The sequence below is a fragment of the Triticum urartu genome, chromosome 3 (genome assembly GCF_003073215.2).
Source record: "Triticum urartu cultivar G1812 chromosome 3, Tu2.1, whole genome shotgun sequence".
Lineage (NCBI taxonomy): Eukaryota > Viridiplantae > Streptophyta > Magnoliopsida > Poales > Poaceae > Triticum > Triticum urartu.
In genome coordinates, this window is record NC_053024.1 from 140,778,481 (window position 1) to 140,791,737 (window position 13,257).

The window sequence follows — 13,257 nt, forward strand, 5'->3', positions numbered from 1 at the left end:
AAGTTATTCTTTCCAATCAATTTGTTGGGCTATTCCTATAAGTGTCACAAACATCCCTAGAGTTCGTACTAGAATAACACCTTAAGACACAAATCAACCAAAACCCTAATGTCACCTAGATACTCCATTGTCACCTCAAGTATCCGTGGGCATGATTATACGATATGCATCACACAATCTCAACTCATCTATTCAACCAACACAAAGGACTTCAAAGAGTGCCCAAAAGTTTATACCAGAGAATCATGACGAAAACGTGTGCCAACCCCTATGCATAGGTTCATGGGCGGAACCCGCAAGTTGATCACCAAAACATACATCAAGTGAATCACGTGATATCCCATTGTCACCACAGATATCCACGACAAGACATACGTCAAGTGTTCTCAAGTCTTCAAAGACTCCATCCGATAAGATTACTTCAAAGGGGAAACTCGATTCATTACAAGAGAGTAGAGGGGGGAAGAAACATCATAGGATCCAAATATAGTAGCAAAGCTCGCGATACATCAAGATCGTATCATCTCAAGAACACGAGAGAGAGAGATCAAACACATACCTACTGGTACATACCCTCAGCCCCGAGGGAGAACTAGTCCCTCCTCGCCATGGAGAGCACCGGGATGATGAAGATGGCCACCGGAGAAGGATTGCCCTCTCTGGCAGGGTGCCGGAACGGGGCTAGATTGGTTTTTGGTGGCTACGGAGGCTTCTGGCGGTGGAACTCCCGATCTATCTTCTGTTCTAGAAGTTTTAGGTCACGTGGGTATATATGGGTGCAGGAGGTACGTTAGGGGAGCCACGAGGGTCCCACGAGACAGGGGGCACGCCCTAGGGGGGGCGCGCCCCCCACCCTCGTGAGCACCTCGTTCCTTCCTTGACGTAGGGTCCATGTCCATCGGGTGTGTTTCCTTCCAAAAATAACTTCCCCAGTTGATTTCGTTCCGTTTCGACTCCGTCTGATATTCCTTTTCTTCAAAAGACTGAAATAGGCATAAAATAGCAAAGCTGGGTTGGGCCTCCGGTTAATAGGTTAGTCCCAAAAATAATATAAAAGTGGATATTAAAGCCCAATATTGCCCAAAACAGTAGATAATATAGCATGGAGCAATCAAAAATGATAGATACGTTGGAGACGTATCAAGCATCCCCAAGCTTAATTCCTGCTCGTCCTCGAGTAGGTAAATGATAAAAAGATAATTTTTGATGTGGAATGCTAGTTGGCATAATTCCAATATAATTCTTCTTAATTGTCGCATGAATATTCAGATCCATAAGATTCAAGACAAAAGTTCATATTTACATATAAATAATAATACTTCAAGCATACTAACAAAGCAATTATGTCTTCTAAAAATAACATGGCCAAAGAAAGTTATCCCTACAAAATCATATAGTCTGGCTATGCTCCATCTTCACCACACAACATACTTAAATCATGCACAACCCCGATGACAAGCCAAGCAACTGTTTCATACTTTTGATGTTCTCAAACTTTTTCAATCTTCACGCAATACATGAGCGTGAGCCATGGATATAGCACTATAGGTGGAATAGAATGGTGGTTGTGGAGAAGACAAAATGGAGGGGAAGATAGTCTCACATCAACTAGCCGTATCAACGGGCTATGGAGATGCCCATCAATAGATATCAATGTGAGTGAGTAGGGATTGCCATGCAACGGATGCACTAGAGCTATAAGTATATGAAAGCTCAACAAAAGAAACTAGTGGGTGTGCATCCAACTCGCTTGCTCACAAAGACCTAGGGCATTTTGAGGAAGCCCATCATTGGAATATACAAGCCAAGTTCTATAATGAAAGATTCCCACTAGTATATGAAAGTGACAACATAGGAGACTCTCTATCATGAAGATTATGGTGCTACTTTGAAGCACAAGTGTGGTAAAAGGATAGTAGCATTGCCCCTTCTCTCTTTTTCTCTCATTTTTTTATTTTTATTATTTTTATTTTTATTATTTGGGCCGTTCTCCTTTTTTATGGCCTCTTTTCTCCTCTTTTTTTTATTTGGGCTTCTTTGGCCTCTTTTAAAAAAAATATTTTCATCCGGAGTCTCATCCCGACTTGTGGGGGAATCATAGTCTCCATCATCGTTTCCTCACTGGGACAATGCTCTAATAATGATGATCATCACACTTGTATTTACTTACAACTCACGAATTACAACTCACTTAGAACAAGATATGACTCTATATGAATGCCTCCGGCGGTGTACCGGGATGTGCAATGATCCATGAGTGACATGTATGAAAGAATTATGAACGGTGGCTTTGCCACAAATACGATGTCAACTATATGATCATGCAAAGCAATATGACAATGATGAAGTGTGTCATAATAAACAGAATGGTGGAACGTTGTATGGCAATATATCTCGGAATGGCTATGGAAATGCCATAATAGGTAGGTACGATGGCTGTTTTGAGGAAGGTATATGGTGGGTTTATGGTACCGGTGAAAGTTGCACGGTACTAGAGAGGCTAGCAAAGGTGGAAGGGTGAGAGTGCGTATAATCCATGGACTCAACATTAGTCATAAAGAACTCATATACTTATTGCAAAAATCTACAAGTTATCAAAGCAAAGTACTACGCTCATGCTCCTAGGGGGATAAATTGGTAGGAAAAGACCATCGCTCATCCCCGACCGCCACTCATAAGGAAGACAATCAATAAATAAATCATGCTCTGACTTCATCACATAACGGTTCACCATACGTGCATGCTACGGGAATCACAAACTTCAACACAAGTATTTCTCAAATTCACAACTACTCAACTAGCATGACTCTAATATCACCATCTCCATACCTCAAAACAATTATCAAGTGTCAAACTTCTCATAGTATTCAACACACTCATAAGAGAATTTTATTATTCTAGAATACCTAGCATATTAGGATTTTTAAGCAAATTACCATGCTATTTAAGACTCTCAAAATAATATAAGTGAATCATGAGAGTTCATCTATTTCTTCAAAATAAAACTACCACCATGCTCTAAAAGATATAAGTGAAGCACTAGAGCAAACGACAAACTACTCCGAAAGATATAAGTGAAGATCAATGAGTAGTTGAATAATTATGAAACAATGTGAAGACTCTCTAACATTTAATAATTTCATATCTTGGTATTTTATTCAAACATCAAGCAAAGAAAAAGAAAATGACATGACGCTCCAAGCAAAACACATATCATGTGGCGAATAAATATATAGCTCAAAGTAAAGTTACCGATGAATGAAGACGAAAGAGGGGATGCCACCCGGGACATCCCCAAGCTTAGACGCTTGGTTATACTTTAATATTACCTTGGGTGCCTTGGGAATCCCCAAGCTGAGGCTCTTGCCACTCCTTATTCCATAGTCCATCGAATCCTTACCCAAAACTTGAAAACTTCACAACACAAAACTTAACAGAAAACTCGTAAGCTCCATTAGTATAAGGAAATAAATCACCACTTCAAGGTACTGTAATGAACTAATTTTTTTATTTACATTGGTGTTAAACAAACTGTATTGCAACTTCTCTATGGTTTATAAACTATTTTACTAGCCATAGATTCATCAAAATAAGCAAACAACACATAGAAAACAGAATCTGTCAAAAACAGAACAGTCTGTAGTAATCTGGACCAAACATATACGTCTGGAACTTATAAAATTCTCAAATAAATTTCTGGACCCGAGGAATTTATCTATTAATCATCTGCAAAAATAATTAACTAAATATCACTCTCCAAATAAAAATTGCAGCAATTCTCGTGAGCGCTAAAGTTTCTATTTTTGACAGCATGATCAACAAGACTTTCCCCAAGTCTTCCCAAAGGTTCTAATTGGCACAAACACTAATTAAAAGCATAAAACCACATCTAAAAAGAGGCTAGATGAATTATTTATTACTAAACATTAACAATAAGCAAGGAACGAAAATAATTTTGGGTTGCCTCCCAACAAGCGCTATCTTTTAACGCCCCTAGCTAGGCATGATGATTTCAATGATGCTCACATAAAGGGTAGGAATTGAAACATAAAGAGAGCATCATGAAGAATATGACTAGCACATTTAAGTCTAAGATGCTTCCTATGCAGAGGGATTTTTTGAGAAAACAACTTATGGGAACAAGAATCAACTTGCATAGGAAGATAAAACAAGCATAACTTCAAAACTTTAAACACATAGAGAGGAAACTTGATATTATTGCAATTCCTACAAGCATATGTTCCTCCCTCATAATAATTTTCAGTAGCATCATGAATTAATTCAACAATATAACCAGCACCTAAAGCATTCCTTTCATGACCTACAAGCATAGAAAATTTACTACTCTCCACATAAGCAAAATTCTTCTCATTCGGGATAGTGGGAGTATCATAAGAGACTTGAATATTATAAATTGATTCCATATTAAAAGAGTAATGTTCAGAAAAGGGGTAACCATAATCATTACATTTTTTATAAATATAATCCTCACTACTTTTTATAGCATATGTATCATCACAATAATTATCATAAGTAGGAGGCATGTTATTATCATTATGAATTTGCATATCAAAACTTGGTAGACTAAAAATATAATCTTCATAAAGCGTAGCATCCCCAAGCTTGGGACAAACATTAATTGCAGCAAATATATTCTCAAATATGTCATCCTTATCAAGCATAGCTTCCCCAAGCTTGGGCCTTTTCGTATCATAAGCATAATCAGTCTCATCATTAATAGGATGGATAGCACCAATAGTATAGCAAACATTATTATCATATTCTTCCAAGCAAGTACCAAAAATATTTTCAAGATCATAAGAAGTATCATTATCTTCCCAATCATAATCATCACAACAAGCAATAGGCATAACGAGATCATCATGAAGTGTATCATCTTCATTTTCATGAGGCACAGCAATAATAGGAGCACCCTTATTTGGGAGAGATACCTTTTTACCTCTCTTCCTTTTTCTTTTATTCCTCTTCACCACATCATGTGGGGGTTCAATCCTCTTTTTGGAGCTCCTTATTAATGAGATTGGTTGAATAAAAGGCTCCTCCTCGTTACCTGATTCATCATAAGAAAAAATAGGAGGATATTGGGAAGTCTCTTCCCTTTCATTAGTATTCTCTTCATCCTCTATTTGTTTTCTTTTCTTTATGTAACTGGCAATATAAGTATTTTCAATGCAATTGACAGCATAATACATATAAACCTTCTCTAGATCAATATCAAGGAATTTCTCAAGGTTGTATTCTGGAATATGCTTAGTTTGACGTTTCAATTCTTCATAACCCAAAAGAAAACTTAGTTCATTATAATGCGCAAGGGAAATTAATCATCACAATTTTTGACACGATTCGGTCATGAAACAATTTGCATTTGATATTTCAATGACCATGTTCATTACAAAGTTCACAAGTACGGTAAATATATTTTAAAATTTCAGCACTCTCATCAAGACTTTCTTGCAACAATTTAGTTTCTAAACACTTATGCCTCTTGCAATATCTATCTTCCCTATTTGGTGTGTACTTGCAAACCCAATCTACTCCGCAAAAATTGACATGTTTATCGGAGGCATTTTCATCATAACTAGTGCAATCATCATTAGCATCATGGATATTCAAAGAATTCGTAATAACAACATTGCAATCATGCTCATCATTCAAAGATTTAGTGCCAAACATTTTATAGATTTCTTCTTCTAGAACTTGAGCACAATTATCCTTTCCATCATACTCACGAAAGATATTAAAAAGGTCAAGCGTATGAGACAAACTCAATTCCATTTTTTTGTAGTTTTCTTTTATGAACTAAACTAGTGATAAAACGAGAAACTAAAAGACTCGATTGCAAGATCTAAAGATATACCTTCAAGCGCTAACCTCCCCGGCAACGGCGCCAGAAAAGAGCTTGATGTCTACTACACAACGTTCTTCTTGTAGACGTTGTTGGGCCTCCAAGTGCAGAGGTTTGTAGGACAGTAGCAAATTTCCCTCAAGTGGATGACCTAAGGTTTATCAATCCGTAGGAGGCGTAGGATGAAGATGGCCTCTCTCAAGCAACCCTGCAACCAAATAACAAAGAGTCTGTTATGTCCCCAACACACCCAATACAATGTTAAATTGTATAGGTGCACTAGTTCGACGAAGAGATGGTGATACAAGTGGTATATGGATATATTTTGCGGCTAAATTCCAGAATATACAGTCCTGTGAGGGGGCAGGGGAGTTGTTTAATACTCCCAGTGGCTTTCAATATTGATCTTGGTTCTTTTCCGGGCTGGTCATAATTTAGAATCAATCCATGTTAGGTCAACATCGAGACAGAGCATCTCAGTTGGCTCTGTCAAGGAAGTGAAACAGGCATTCCTAGGTTGAGGTTACCATTGGATTGATCCTCAGTCAGGCCTCCGATTCCAAGGAGTTGATTCAGCAAGTTCCCCGCGCTACCCCACGGGAAGTCTAATCGGATCAATCGGTGGTTCCGTAATGAGTAGTCGAATACACATTGAGGGGGCCTTGCCTCCTCCTTCCCGCCCACACCTTCATTCTTTTCCTCCTCTGATCTTAGAAAGCATACTAAACTTCACTCCAATCTTTCTCCATTAGCAACAAGAGCAGCTCTATCTATCGGCCCTTGATGAGTAAGCTTAGCTATACCGCTTAGGTTGCAAAGCAGCAAGCTCCCTTCTAATGCGTTATTGCTTGGAGCCTTCTCGCTTAGTAAGCCGCCTTCGGCCCTTCCTCCTTCTTACTCTATTTGGTATTCGCTCGCGGGTTTGTTACCAGGTTCTTTCGTTCTTGGTTGGCTCTCTCTATTGTTGTTTGTAGATCGTGCGTCCTGCGCATTGATCCGGCAGCGAGACCCGCCCTGGTTGTAAAGCGAAGCGAGCCGTCCTTCCTTTCATTCGTTGCTTTGTCTTCGGTTTGTTTTTAAACTCGACCTTCTATCGGGACTGTGGTGACGAACCTTACTCCCCTCGGTCAAGTGGTTGACCCGTCTGTCCAATAAGTTTACTAAGTGAATGGGAATCCTATAGTTTGACCAGCCTGGGAAGAGTAGTCAGAGGCAATTCGCTAATATGGAGCTGTTTATATCGGCTTTCTTTCCTAACTAACAGGAAAAGAGAGACATGCGAGTTCGACTCTCGTTCTATCCATGTTCAGCAGTCCCTTTCCATCTTGGTACTGTTGATGGCAGTACCGCTCAACTACGAGATGCTTGAAAGTCGATGTATCAATAATGTTCCCAAGAGTAGCATCGAGCCTCGAAACGGCAAGCCATGCTTCAAGCTAAGTCAGTATGGATCTAATTGATTGCTAAACTGAAGGAACGAATCTCGTCGAAGATTCTCATTCTGAAAGCAGGTGCCTAGCTCTGAAGGATGGACGGGATCATACCTATTTGAATTTAGAACATTCTTGTAACACTTGTTTTTGAGTGGGGAAGGAAAATAAGCACACAAGCGAACAACCATCTAACCGTCAGTCTGAACTCCCAGGATCAGTCCATCAGTAAGAAAAAGCTTCCGTTTCCGTCATTCAGCAGTGGAATGGAATAGTTCGATGGTATTGATCGTCCAACCATTGATTGGAATGTCTATCGTGATAAACCGTGTAATTCTATAAGCTAAGCAGATGAGGCAACAAAGAACCTAACCGTCCTCTCTGATTGACTTCATCAGAAGATTCCTATGGTCTGGTTTACCTTTCTTCTTTCCTTGCAACCTTGGATCGATATGGTTCATTCCTGGGCTATGCTCTTTCAACGGTTGACAGAAGAGGGGGACGGCAAGGATGATCAGACTGCTTGGTTCGGTTCATCAGAGTATTAAAAAAACCTTCTTTTTGGTCTTTTCTTTCTTGCCGCCACTTTAACAGGTGCCGCTGCAATGAGAGCGTAAGTTGCGGAGTTTTTTCTGGATTATTTTTTTTGGTGCGCTCTTCCTTTTTTTGGATAGAAAGAAGGGTTCAGTGGGAGGGCAAGGGGTAGTTAAGTTTTAGGTTGGCTCTTGTTTTTTACAGACTTTCTTTTCGGTGTAATTTAATAAAGAAGTAGAAATTGTTCATTTCATTTCATTTTTTTGCATTGGTAGTTCTTTTTCATTTGAAAGGGCAAAGGGGGGAAGGGAAAGGATTGACCCTCAGGGATCATATTACTCAAGAAGACTTGGGGAAAATAGCAGGATTGGAAAAGTTCGAAGAGACTGAGGAAGACAAATCCATTGTCGAATCCTGCAGAGTGATAACATCGAGTAGTGGGGGCTGGCTTCCACCCCTGAGAGAGCTTGATTTACCAGAAATCCCGCCGAGTCCTAGTGGGCCTAGATTCCGCGATAAGTTCCAAGAAATGGAGGAAATGATGCATTCAAAGTTCGCAGAATTGCAAGAAAGAAAAAATCCTTGAAAGAAAAACCAAACAAGACCAGATGTTCCCTATTGTTATCGGGAACGAGACTAAATGTTCGGCCTTAATGAGATGGACCTTGATTCCTCTCCGGGCAGGAAAAGATGCGGCTCCTCTTTGTTCTACTACCTTCATCCTCGGGTGAAGCCGGTTGGCTCACCAAACAAGATATATACTTTGAAATCATTGGTAACCATGCCTAACGGTCGGTCATCTAAGCTATCGGCCAAGGCAAGTGAGAGCTGTTCAAGAGTTGGGGGCATATCTTTAGCTCGAGCAGCATCCGCTCCCGAAATGTGAGTTAAGCTTTAAAAAAAGAAGAAGAGCTACGAGTGGAACAGCTTCTTCTATTCCTTGTTGGCCTCCAGCTCCTTCTGTCCCTCAATCCTCTTCTCTGCCCTTTTTTTACTATTATGCGTGGCATGCCCCCTGTTCGTATCTTAACAGGGCAACCTTCTCTTGCAAACAATCCCTTCGTCGCTAACACCGGTAATGCCCCATCCCTTTAATACTACCTTCGAGGAATTTCTCTCGCGTCCCTGTAGTGATAAGAGCGCATTCTCTAACAGCTTTGAAGCCGAGGCAGCCATCCTCTTGCCAATCCTAAACAAAAGAAAGAAAAGCCCTACCCGCCTTCATTGGTTGAGTAAGGGGCATTTACCTATCAGTCCTAGTCCTAAGGCGCAATCGGAGCACTAAGCCCAATTACAGCTTGACTCCGTAAATTAGACCTCATTCTCCTAGTCCTATTCCTGATTGTTATTTCGGATTCTGTGCCTGGGTGGTATCTTCTTACTATTGATTCAACCTCTTCGGGCAAACGTTGTCACTTCCTTTATTTGAAAAAAGGGGTCTAGAACTACAGTGATCTGATACCTTCTTCCCTTGGTCTGGGTAGGTAGGTTATGTAGGCTACAACTGTTCATAGGTTGTTCGATCGCAAAAGGCCAAATAATCGATTACTAGTATGCCGGATATTGCCAGGAGGCCCTTCCCCCTATGTTTGACTCATCCTAGATGGGTTCACACCTGTTGATTCCGGTCAAAGAAAAAAGCTTTTTCACGGCATCCGTCCCATCACACCAATCTACGCCAAGATAAAGAATGCTGGGTTGCCAGGAACAAACCCTGTGATTCAAGGTCTTGCCTAGAATTGCCCTAAGAAAAATGCACCCCATTAATTGATCCCTCTTTAGAGTAGTATAAGTACATCCTCGACTATAGCACGAGTAGAGTCGAGTTCTCGTACTAACCTAAGAGCAGATATGCCGAAATATTTCAACGTTCAAGCAGCTAATCAGTAAACGACTTCTCCGTAACAGTTTGAAGATTGGCTCGCAACGCAAGTAGCGGCAAGAAAGGAGAGCAAGACTTCCTTTTCTAAAAGAAGAAAGAACTAGACTTCTATAAGAAGATTTTTATAATCGTAGATCGTGGAATATTCATCTATCTTATTAGGTAACTACTTTAGCTGCTCTCGAAACTGAACCATCGTGAATAGAACTAGCGCTTAAGGAAGAGTAGGATCTGTTAGCAAGTCATATTCAATCACCCGGTCTTCTCCTTCCTAGCTTTTAGATTTTATGATTCTCTCTTGGATTTTCATACACTTAGCCGTGTACGTATCTTGGCTAAACTCGAACCTATAGTTGATCCATCCATACTCGGTAAAGAATCAAAAAGGTACTTGAAGACGACTTTGAATGGGAGGAGGTTTTCTTTTTATCCCCCCTAACCTTATTTTTATGTCTTCTTCGTTCTCAGTCCCTACGGTCCATTGTAGGATGATTTTCCTAAGGCCTTGAATTCGTTGGCAAGGTGATCAGGGTCCTCTCCCTGGTCCTATCGAACCAGTGACTTCTCTCCTGGGATTGAATATGTTTTGCCTTTCCCCGATGGTTCCGCATTCCTATGTGGGTAGGATTCGCAGGGATGAGCGGCTTATTTAGCCTATGCGAAGCGCGAAGCATAAGAGAAGAGTGTAGCGAAGCGAGTGTAATACTTGTAGCGAATATAAGTAGTGTCAAAGCCTACACTGGCTTAGCTCTGCAGATGTTTTCAGGACGAAGACGGTGATACGATACCACTCGCCAGTGATGATAAGATTCACTCATAGCATAGGTGGAAGGATCCATCCTATTTTCTTTATAGATTTATTTGTTCAAAGAAAATACGCCTAAAAATCATTCAGGGAACCTACTCTTGGTATCCTTTACCACATTCACTTTCCATATTCCCTTTCTTTAGTTCAGACGCTATCGTACCTCAGGGAAAATCCAAATTTCTATCAACGATTCCCACCCAACTCTGGAATGACTCTCCCCTCTCTCCCTTAACATATCGAAGGCCTCTTATCCGTCAACCGCACCTTAATAGCTCAGACTTCCGAGCCTTGCTGGATGATGCAGAAGGGCCAACATCAGAGGATCAATTGAATAACCAACTCTCCCGCCCCGCTGCCGCTACTGCTCGAAAGCCTTTGGATCCCCTACAGGACTGTCATGAGCCCCTACAAGGAGTCAAAATAAAGCCGAAACCAGATACAGGAAGCGTTGACCCGGATCAATTGAGTGCGAGCCCTTTTATCTTGACCTGATTCTCCTTATTTTAGAGCTGTGGCGAAGGTAAATTGAGCTCTGGCCTGTGGGGAAGGAAAAGGCTCTGACGAAGCTCCAGGGATTACAGGAAGGTTTAGGCCTTGTGAGCAGCTCCAAACGGTCAGAAAAGAAGATGGTCCCGCCCTTACTTCGGCTTGAGGAGTCATTTTCTCGCTATCTTCTTCGTCTGGATTAGCCTTTTAGTAGCCTAGTAGGTTGTTTGAGTTTTAGGAAAGGAAGAGGTGCTTTCTAAAACAGCCGTTACCGCTATGTTTTTTTTCAATAAGTTCTTTTAGAGCATCGTGCCCCACTGTCCGAATAAAGTGTGCGCCTAAGGTGTCATGTGTTTAAGAATATACGTATAATAGAAATACTTTCCCAATCCGTATAAGAGGAAAGAAGGGTCCGGCAATAAGCAGTAGAAGAATAACCCGCAGAAGAAGTTTAATCGCTTCCAGAGATCGGAGCCAGACAAAGATAAGACTCCACGGCGGCACGATTGGGATGATCGGGTAAAAAATGAGTCAAAACTTGTAAAACCCCGGTTTTGGCCTTGTTACTAAGGAGAAATTGACATACTTAGCAAACAGAGATAGAATTATTTCAAAAAGAGATCAGGAAAGAGCCATTTCCCAAACAAATAAAACAGGAAAGCATGAGGCTCGAAGCCCTTTCTCATTTCGAATTTCATCTTAGTATCGGTAATGCCCCGCCCAAAAGTATTTCATCGTAATCACACGCTAGCTTGGTTGGAAAAGCTCGTTTGCACCCACTAACTAATACCTTCTCGTCAGTATTGAATTCTCCATGCTTTCGCCTTGCTTTGTAGTCATTTTCTATGAGTAATCGGTCCGAACTCAATTTCAAGAAAAAACTCTATCTCGCATGTGGCCAAAAGTAGTGAAAATGGTATTTAGCTTAGTCAATATACAACACAACTGCTGATTCTTCGCGAGATGAAAACCCTTTGTCCTCCGTCTGCAGGGGCAATTCCTGAGAAAAGTGCTACTAGCCCTTGTTTTGGTCATGTCCACAAGCCTTTCCATTCGTCTTTATTCGTCTTTCTTTCGGCAATCTATGCATAATTCTACTTCTTGAACCACCGAATCCGCTTTTGAAAATGGATAACTAGCTCCATTCTGCGTCAAGTACTAAGGATGGGCCCAAAGCACACTTTTGAAAGGCATCGGTCACCTTAAAAACCCCAAAAGTAGGAAGTCTAGCGTGCTTCTTTAGTGCTGCTCTTCGATCAGATGCTTTCTCATTGAACGAGGCATATTAAAGTGAAAGAAGTTCCAGGTCGAGTCCCAAGAAGGTGATAGTTGATTTTGATCATGAAGTTGGCACTGGACTTTGGAATTGATTCTGGACCCCCACCTGCTCAGGACGCCCCGCCTGCTCAGGACGATCCCATTACGGATTTTCTGGAGGGGGACACGCTTGACCCAGCGCAAAAACGGGAATTCAGAAATATTATGAATTTCTTGAAGACCAAAAGCAGAACGAACCTTCAAAATGAGCGAATCGTAATAAAAAGATGTTGGGGGGGCGAGGGTAGTAGTTACGAATCCAGGGCAATCAACCACTATCTAAAAACCCAGGTTGGACAACTACGTGCTGGGGGATTAGCAGGGGATTTTGTCGTAAAGGAATTACGGAAATGGAAAAGGGACTTCAAAGCTCAGAAGAGACGGTCCCACTTCTATCAGGGCCTTCTCGGGGTCTTGAGCAATGTTAATTTGCATTGATTGCAAACAGGGTGCGGGATTCTCTGACACAAACAAAGAAATGGTCCCGGAGAAAGGAATCAGTCTCTTCAGTCCGGCGCATGCCTCAAATTCATTTTTCCTTTGAATTACTCATTTTTTTGAATTTCGCACCAGAAACTTTTCTAGGAGAAGTTCGAATCCGTTCCGTTCGGATATTGATCGGTCTTGGTTTGACATGGTTTACGCGTTACTGGTTCCCGGAAGAGTCAATTTCTCCATTAGCTAAACCCTTTATTACCCTACCTTTGGACTCGTATTTTGTTTGTACACAATCAACGGAGGCCCCCCCGACATATGTTGCAACGTCTTCAATAGCATGCTCTTACTTCGTCTTTCCCTTAATAAGTCATCAAATTTGGTGCTTTTCGATCCCCAGTTGCTATGGGGAACAAAGGCAGAAATACAATAGAATCCTCCATTTAAGTGGTTCTCGCTTCTCCTTGTTCCTGCTCCTAACTCCTCCCCGGGTAGTTCC